Below are 10,000 nucleotides of genomic sequence, written 5' to 3' on the forward strand. Positions count from 1 at the left end.
TAGATTTTTATTATCCAAAATGCGGCTCTTATTTGGTCATCAGTATTGTCGAAATCATAATAACGAATTATTGCTGATTGTTACAATATTAACATTAACAGAAATATCTATCTGAAAGATTATTTTGATGACAACAAGAGTTTAGTGATACTAGAAATGAAAATGTAAAAACGCTCTTAATAATCATGAACCCCTTGATAATCATGATGATATACTACTACAGTAAATTTAATCTAGTATGTATAGACAATGAAGATACAATGCAGTCGAAAATATTTTTGTTAGTAAACAATAAACAAGAAACATATCTGTTCGGAAATTCTTGCAGACCAGGTTAGTTAAGCTGCCTGTAAAAATATTAAACTATAAAGTAAGAAAGAGTGAACACAAAATCGTGTATGAATTCCATCGTGTACTACGCTTGTCGCCATATTTGTTTTCCATTTTTATATTAATTTTGTGTGTCTATCTATTACAATTATGATAATAATAAATAAGAGTAGTAGAAATCTCCACCAATACTTTATTTGCAGATATAGGTCGACAGATGGATATAGATATAAATGAATATATATATATATATATATATATATATATATATATATATATATATATATATAATTGATTTTACACATACACACACACATATATATATCTGTGTGTGTGTGTGTATACATATATTATATATATGTAGATATAATTGATTTTAGATATATATACATGCATATGGGTATACAAAGCTATTTATGTAATTAGATATATAATATCCTTTATTCTTTAAATTAACTGTTTAAAACATCTACAAGTCAGCTATCGAATTCTGTGTGAATTAAAAATCTCGAGGAAAACTTTAAATTTAAATCCGAAATACTTTTATAATCTAAGCATACTATAAAATTCCTACAAAACAGCTACCGAGTCGGCCAACCAGAATCAGCATGTAGATTTTACTTATAATCGAGTGGCTTGATGCTGCCTTTCCTGAACACTCCTGAACCGCCAAACACGAGCAAGTGTCAAGGAACACCTGTTAACTTTTCCCGAAGCCAAAGAAGGATCATTCTAGTCTCGATCCTGGGCCCTGCGACGTGTAAGTCAGAGACGATGCCGATGCTGCCACCAAGATCTAAAGGAAATACAAATATTTGGGGTTCTATATCTTCAACTCAGTTTCAGACACGACGCAACTCAGTATATGTAAATCAGGTGGTTGTTTATTACACAGTTCAAAGAAAAGTGTCGTTGTATTCAAAGGAAGTGTATATATATATATATATATATATATATATAACATCGGTTCCTAAGAGATCAAATGGTAAATTTTACCTTATCAAACAAACGAAATGTAATCTTTTTTTTTTTTTTTTTTTTTTGTTATTATTACTATTCTTGTTCTATTATTTCAACTATATATATAGCATATTTTATTTTTGTACCATCAACATCGCATATTTTGTAATTGCTAGAAAGGGTTCTTTGTCAATAGTAATGAAATAAGAAAAAGTTAGCATTATCTTGGATTTTCTTTATTGCTTGAATTGGTCCTTAGTAGCCGATGTATAAACCAAACGAAGTATTTTATATATATATATATATATATATATATATATATATATATATATATATATGAATCGAATTACAACATTTAAATAAATAATTAACTTAAACAATAAATGTGTACCAAAGATAGTAGAAAGGAAAAGATAAACATCAAATTAGGAAAGAAAATGAAAAAACAAGTGCTCGACTAAGCAGTCTACTCTTGTTTATTTATTTTATTTAACTAATTTTACTTTTCTCCCTCTCCCTTGTGCTCCAGTTCAATTACTTTCGTTGCTTGTCCATTTCATTTACTCCCGTCTTTGCAAGTGTTCCCTCCTCCCCCCCTCTCTCCCTCTCCTAGTCCCTCTCCCCCTCCATCTGCCTTTATCCTGTAGTTTTCTTTCTTTCATAACATTGTCTAGTGATGCTTTCTTACTTTTTCGCTATTTTTTTTCCCACTCTCTCCTTAATACTGTTCAGTTATGGAACTTATATTAGAATATTTGAAACAGCAACAGGGGTAAACTCCTTCGTAGGTGATGACATAACAAATAAATAATTATATTTTTTATTTAGTTATAACTAGTGATAAAGAAATCTCTCCTGTATTTAGCTTTTGAAGAGTTCGTTATTCTCATTCATATTCATATGTGTATGCGATATATATATATGTGTGTGTGTGTGTGTGTGTGTATAAATGGTACATATACTATCTACTCATTTTTATGAAGTATGTTGCACACAATTATGCCGTACCTGACATTACTATACTTGATTTTCTTTTCGTTATTAATATCGATACTATTATTATTATTGATTTTATGACTATAATAACGTTATTCGAACTCCAATGACAGTAAAAGAGTTGACGTCCTCTAAGATAACTACGAGTTACAAACAGGTATGACTGAGAAATGGTTAAGAATTGTCATAATCATATATTGATGTTATGCATTCTGCACTCTTCGTTTAACTTTAAAAACGTGCATGACGTAGAGTGTTGGATAAATTGCAAGTTTCGTCTCCAAAAATATATTAATTAAACTATGGCATATATTGGTGCAGAGGTAAAAGTAATAGTTATCATCAATGAGAAGACATAATTAATTTACTAATGCTTTTAATCAAATTTTAATTACAACAAATTTATTTGATTATGGTGTTATTATTGTACAAATATATGTCGTTGAGGGAATGGTACTGAAACCGTCATCAAGACTTAATATCCGACATTACTGAGGACCGAATCACAACCATTGGTCAACCTTTCATCACAGAAAGCGAAAAATGTTTAGGGGAAACTTTCCTTGTGTTAAATTTCTCGTCTCAAAGAGCGATAACTATGTAGCAGTAGCAAGCTGAAAGATCCGAAATATCAATTCCATTAGAATTATGATAATGACTTTGTGTTTATCTTACTGACATTGTTATTATCATAATCAGGGTCATTATACATATAATTATTGTTATCTTAAAATCTTTTGCTCTCGTTTGTCATCATCATCGTCATCATCATTATTATTATTGAAATAACAAATAATAGTGCCAAATTATTACCATTATTACTATTGCTTAATTATCATTACTATCATTATCATTATCATTATTATTATCATTATTTGCTCATATTTACCTTTTTTCGTTACACATTTTGCTCACTTTAGCCAAAGTACCACCGCTGTTATAATGCCAAAAGCATTCTTACTTCTTTTTTTTTTCTTCCCCTGTTAACACTGTTATTATTATTACTATTATTATTATCATCAACATTATTGTCATTGATATTCTTATTCTTATTATCCTTATCATTATTATCATTAATGCTATTATTGCTATTATATATATACAGATACATATACATATACATATATATATATATATATATATATATATATATATATATATATATACATATATATACATATATATGTATATATATACACATATGTATATATATACATATATCTGTATATATATACATATATATATACATATATATATATATATATATATATATATATATATATATATATATAAAGAGAGAGAGAGATACGAACTACTAAGTTCCTGCAACACAAAGTAAAAAAAAAAAAAAAAAAAAAAAACAGCATATGTCCCTACGGCCAATATATAATGAACAAGACTAGCGTGTTGTTTTCACTCGTTTCTCATTCTTAGATAATAAAAGTCAATTGCTTTCCCGCTGTAACACGACCTTTTATTTGAGTAAATGTCTTGAGTTTCTAGATATCAGTCTCTTATAGTTGTGTCATTTTATGATAATAACACTGATATTGCGGTGTAATTCCAGCCTAACAACAGTGATCACGCTGACGAGAAGCTTGATAATGATTGATGGAATAATGACGATAATGATAATTCTGTCAAAAAACAAAATAGGCGACGTTCCCATGGGTGGTTTGTCGACATGCTTTCACAGACCGTCGATTTCATAGTGTTAGTAATAATTCCATCTAGAATTTATAAAATGCCAGTAAGTTTTTAGCAAAGCGATCTCCTAGATAATAAAACGAACTAAAATTGCAGTTATCATCATGGTAAGATAACTTTTTTTTAGGCAAGTATTAGCAGTAAAATGAGATGAAGGCATGACTTGCATTTTTCGACAGCTGTGTTCCGTGTCCGTTGATATAAAATTCACTTTTTTAATCTGAATAATCTTATATAATTCAATATAACACATCAATCGGACTACAAAGAAAAGCTTGAACACAATGTAAGAACTATTACCTTAAGTTAAATTACTGAATTACCCTTAATATCCATCAAAAGGAATGATATTGCCAATTGAATATGACCGTTTAAAAAAATGAATACATTGGCATATTAGTAACACTTGTCGCGTAACCACATTATTCTCTTTATCTTGATCTTCATTAATTATTCGCGTAAACTACATATTTTCAAGACACGCAATCGGTGCCTATGTCACATAAACAGCATTATTATTCAGATTGTGATGGAAAACATTATGACAGATACCATACTAAACCTGAAGTGTACTAGTAAAAGGTTTGAAGTATTGTACCAAACTCTATGTAACTAATAGAATCAGATAGCCTTGGGTGCTATAACCCTAATTCTAGATATGACTGAGCACTTTTTTTCTGTCGACACATGAGGCTAGTGTGATTATCTACGATATCTGATAACCAGGCCCTTTTGTAGTAAGCTGACCGCTCGGCTTCCTGTTGGTCGCATACGCCAGACTCCGCCCCCACCCCCAAACTATCCCTGGCGTCGGGCCGTGATGAGACTTGCAGGAGGCGCTGACGAGCGATGGGGACGCCTTGGACGAGATGCTGCGGTCGTTGGGAGGATGCTTTCTTTGTTGAGCTATCAAGTCTGGCCTCAGAGATCGGATATGTACGCTTTGAAAAAAAAAAAAAAAAAAAAAAAAAAACTATCTATAAAAGCTGGCGACGAACACAGCAAGTGGAAGATTGGTGCCACAGCCTGCGTAATGTTCCTTTCCTATTTAATATTATCAATATATATTTTCCGTTTCGTTTATTTGTATACTAAAAAGTTTTGTGCTTTTATCAGAGACATTCTGTTTAAATGCCTATTGAATATGAGTAATCAAATGATAATGAAAGAAAAGCTGTAACTTTTACCCTTTTTAAAATCGGTGTTTTAGCGAAAGAAATACGAGGCTGAGAAGATACAATATTTGTTTTTCATTTCCTTGCTTATCTATGGTTTTTATTAAGATTCCTCTGCTCTTATATTGTATTTCGCTAAATAAGCTTAATGACTTGACTTGAACTGGCATGGTTGTGGCACCAACTCGCCCTTATTTTAAGTGGCACGCAACGTAAACGCCAGAGTTGTTGTGTGATTTCAGTGCCTAAACCCTTTTTATTATTCATATCAGCGACTCTCTCTGTTATTTAAAAATCCTAACTAATGAACTGATGAAGGATCATAGTGCCTATTATATCATACTACACTCACTTTATAAAACATGATTGGCGAACTCTCTGCATTACGGAGAGCTTTGGTTAAGTACGAATCTGTGGACGATTGCGAAATATCTCTGAGATGACGTGGTGATTATCCATCCTCCGTCCCTACCCTTCCATTCCCAGGCGTTTCCCTCGAGGCCCTTCATAGCCTGCGCGGAGAGGATGTCATCGCTTTTGCCTTCAGACAAGGGCACCACTTAAAATAAGGGTGATTTGGTGCCACAACAATGCCTGCTCGTGCCAAGTCATTTAGCTCATTTAGCGAAATACAGTATAAAAGCAAAGCAGTCTTAATAAAAAAAATAGATAAACAATAAAATAAAAAATATATTGCATATTCTTCGCATATACACACATACACACAGATAAATAAATAAATAAATAAATAAATAAATATATATATGTATATACACACATGGTTATAACCTCCATATATATGTATTTATATACATATATGGTAATAACTTCCATACATACATATATATACATTTATATATATATATATATATATATATGGTTATAGCCTCCATATATATATATATATATATATATATATATATATATATATATATATACTTACACACACACACATATATATATTGTTACGGCTGGTATGTCACTAAGAGAATTCAGGGGAAGATCAGCTCTACTGGACTTAATGCGGTAGCCAGAATCATAGACAAAATATCAAAATGATGCGGCCTGATTTTGAATGGCTAATATCACGTAACAACTGTCCTGGCGTTAAAGTACTACTAGTGATTGTCAAGTTGTTTCTTGGTCATTCATTGATGTCATTCATTCTTCATTCTTTATTACGATAATCATTAACGTCATTAGCTTATTGTCATTAAATACGTTAATTCATTCGTGCATTTATCATGTCTCAATGTATTATCATTCATATATAAAGCACTTTCATTATTTTATCGTAATGCTTTTTATGGTAAATGGATTAAATTCCTCTTTCATTATCAGTTATCAGTCATTATTAACTAGCATTTATTATTTGTCAAAGAGTTGGAAAATACGTAAAGTCATTTAATTACGATTTATTTTTATTTATACCTTCTCCAAAACAAACCAAAATACACAAAACACACAAACAAGAAAATCCTACCTATGAGATATATTACTAAAATGTAATGTATCGCCCTAAACCTAACAAATATATTACCAACCGAGAGATCTTGCCCAGGAACTCAAGGCAGTGAGCAAGACAGTGGGGGTGGGGGGGCGACAAACGCTACTGCAGGAACTGCCTAGTTACCGTAGCCAACAGTAGCAATTTTACTAATTATGTATTAATTGATTAACTTTACCTTAATACCCCTACCCACAAAAAAAAAAAAAAAAAAATTTGTACCGCACGGGAAAAAGTTTAACTAGTTAACTATTACGTACAACAATGTAACAGATTGTTTCACTAGACGAGCAACAATAGCGTATTTCTGTCCTCTGTCCTCCGCAGTGTCGAATCAGCGGCTATTGTGTGCAGAGTACACCACCTACGATCTCGAGAGTGCGTCTGGAATGATATTGTGTCTGCCACTAATATTTTTATATTGAATGGCTGTAATGTTAGTGCCCACCTTGATACTCGCGTGTTTTTAAACTTCACATTTTCAATAAACATTAAGTGATTATGATAAGTGAGAATTTCAATAGGATGGATAGAACTAGTTAAATACATACATTCTAAACTTTTCAATTGCCAACACTATTCCTAAAGCCTCCTTTTCGACGGTGGCGTAAGACTGTTGATAGGACTTGTATTTTTATAAAATAAAAAAATAATAATAACACACTAGGAGGATCACTTCACTTATGTTTCTCTGTAAGAGTGCCGCTCCCACACCACTGTCACTGGCGTCCACCTGTATTGCAAACGGTATACTTGTGTCAGGAGCTTGCAAGACGGGGGCGATACATAAGAGGCGCTTCAGGTCTTCAAAGGCTTGCTGACACTCATCTGACCACCTGAATGTCCGTTTAGTACTAAGCAAGTCTGTCAAAGGTGCGGATACCTGCGGATACATAGAAGGCCGGCCGGTATGACAAACGCAGAAATCGGCCTCGCCCTCTTGGTTAACGGGACTTGGTAATACCACTGGAGGAGATCCAATTTCGACAGATAGCGTGCCCTCCCAAAATCATCAATTATGTCGTCCATCCTCGGGAGGGATAACGAGTCCGCCACAGTTACCGCATTCACTTTCCTGTTGTCAACGCATAGACGGTAAGTTCCGCTACTCTTGGGAACTAGGACCACAGGTGATGCCCAGGGGATAAGGCTGGGACTGATGATACCCTGTTTTTTTTTTTTTTTCAGGCGTTGAACCTCTGCCTGCAGGAATGCCCTCTTCTCTATATTGAGGCGATAGGCAGGTTGGCGTACTGGTTGAACATCCCGAGTCTCAACATCGTGTTCCAGCAGAGGGCAGAGACGTGGCACATCACTGAATAGTTTATCATACTCCTGCAGAAGAGAACGAATGTTTGCTGCTTGGGCAGCAGAAAGGTGTTTAAGTTTATCATCAGGTTTAGCTAAGATGACCGAATTGGTGAGATTAGGCTCCACAACAGGAATATTTTCAGTATTTTCACTACTGATGTTTAAAGGTACAACTACTAAAACCTCTCGTATTTCCCAGATTTTCCTTCAAATCATCTCGTTCATAGTATTTTTTCAGGAGGTTCACTTGTACATGACGTTGTTTCTTACACAATTAGCATCACCGGTTCGTTTTAAAATACGAAATGGACCCGCATATCGAGACTGAAGAGACTGGTTAGGAAGAGGTAGCAAGGCTAAAACTAAGTCCCCCTCATTAAAGGTTCTTTCTTCAGAATTATTTACTTTATCAAAATGTTCTTTCATTTTAGTCTGAGCTTTACCCAAATGATTATGGGCTATTGGAATAGCGGTTCGTAATCAACTATTAAATCTGTTAACATACACAGTTATAGGAATCTCCTCTTCATTTAACCAATACTCCTTTAAGACTTTTAGTGGTCCACGCACTTCATGGCCGTAAATTAACTGAAATGGTGAATATCCGAAACTCTCTTGAACACTGTCCCTTACTGAAAATAGTAGCAAATCTATTCCTTCATTCCACTCAGAACCAGTCTCCAAACAGAAGGCTTTAATCATTGTTTTTAGAGTATAGTGAAACCTTTCAACAACCACTTGACTCTGAGGATGATATACACTGGACCTATACTGCTGTATACCCTTCATAACTTTTTCATATAGTCTGGACGTGAAATTTGATCCTTGATATGACTGTACTACGGCAGGCAGACCCCCCTGAGTGGAAAAACTTTATTAAGGCCTTCACAACATTCTTTGTAGTACTGCGTTTGAGTGGAAAAGCTTTAGGATATCGGGTGGCCACGTCACTTATAGTTAACAGAAACTTGTTACCCCGTTTAGTCTTTGGAAGGGGACCTACACAGTCAATAACTACTTTACTGAAAGGCTCTCTTAACACTGGGATAGGTTGCAAGGGATATGGTTTGATGCCAGCTCCTGGCTTTCCTTTTACTTGGCAGATATGGCACGACTGGCAATAACGACTAGCATATCTCTTCATTTTCGGCCAATAAAAATGAGCTAAAATCTTGTAATAAGTCTTCTCGACTTCCAAATGACCACTAATGTCATGTACAATATTTAAAACGTCAATATGAAGGGACTTAGGAATTACCCAGATCATTACCCATAAGAAATGAAATGCCATCACTTGGTATCTTATCAACAACACCTAATCTTACATAACCAGATATCAATTCAGATTTAAGATAAACTTCACAAATGGGTATGTTCTTGGACCCTATCAGTCCATTAACAATTACCATCTCTCCAGTGTAACAGTCGGGGTTAGGAACAGCCACTCTGAGCACCAATGATATATCTGTAGCCGAGTCCCGTAGTATAGTAAATGGGGAAGAAGACGTGCACGATTCATCGGCACTAAGAATTCCTGTAGAACAAAATGGTCTAAATGAAGCAGTCACATTTATAGATTCGGTTACGGAAAAGGGGAAAGGCCAAGATCAGGTTTATTACCATGATAATTAGATGCAATCTCTCCTCTTATTAGCCCTGACGTGAAAAATACGTTTATTGTTATAACGCTTATTTGCCAATTTATAACAGTCATTCATGACATGACCGAATTTCTTGCAATAACGTCAAAAAGAAAAGTTCTCAACGCGTGAAGCAAAATTCCTACCCTCACCACCTGTTTCTGACTTTATATTTACAGTCCTGTAATGAAGGCTCATTAGATCAGCAAGAGTAGTAAGGATTAGTGAGAGCAAAATGATCGGCGGCATCACCGACCTCGGCTAATGTGCGAAGACCACGCTCGTCAATATGAGAGCGACCTTTTAGAGGCATACACTTCTTTACATCATCGAGTATAAACAATTCTAGTAATTCATCATACTCAAGTGCATCA

The sequence above is a fragment of the Penaeus chinensis genome, chromosome 21, assembly GCF_019202785.1.
Source record: "Penaeus chinensis breed Huanghai No. 1 chromosome 21, ASM1920278v2, whole genome shotgun sequence".
Classification (NCBI taxonomy): Eukaryota; Metazoa; Arthropoda; class Malacostraca; order Decapoda; family Penaeidae; genus Penaeus; species Penaeus chinensis.